Source organism: Hipposideros armiger, unplaced genomic scaffold (assembly GCF_001890085.2).
Source record: "Hipposideros armiger isolate ML-2016 unplaced genomic scaffold, ASM189008v1 scaffold_76, whole genome shotgun sequence".
NCBI classification, from domain to species: domain Eukaryota; kingdom Metazoa; phylum Chordata; class Mammalia; order Chiroptera; family Hipposideridae; genus Hipposideros; species Hipposideros armiger.
Genome location: NW_017731426.1, coordinates 2,634,572 through 2,634,949, shown reverse-complemented (window position 1 = coordinate 2,634,949; position 378 = coordinate 2,634,572).

Genomic DNA, 378 nt, shown 5'->3' with positions numbered 1-378 from the left:
CTTCACATTTGAAAATCTTTTCCTGCTTACAGGCTATAATCAGAGGATTCCCAGAACTGCATCTACCTTCTGTCTTTATATCTGAATTGAAAATACCTGGCAGTTATCTACCTCATCCACCCTCTGACATGACTTCCTTTTTTTTTTTTTTAAGATTTTTATTGGGGAAGGGGAACAGTGTCAAGGTGCCCTGTTCAATCTTAGTTGTGGGTGGGTGTAGCCCACCATCCCATGCGGAAGTCTCACCAGCAACCTTGTAGTTAGGAACACGTGCTCTCATCACCTGAGCCATCCTGCCACCTGTTGGCAGCTCAGCAGCAGCTCAGCTCTGGAGCAGTTCACTGGCCCATGTGGGAATCGAACCGGTGACCCTGTTGC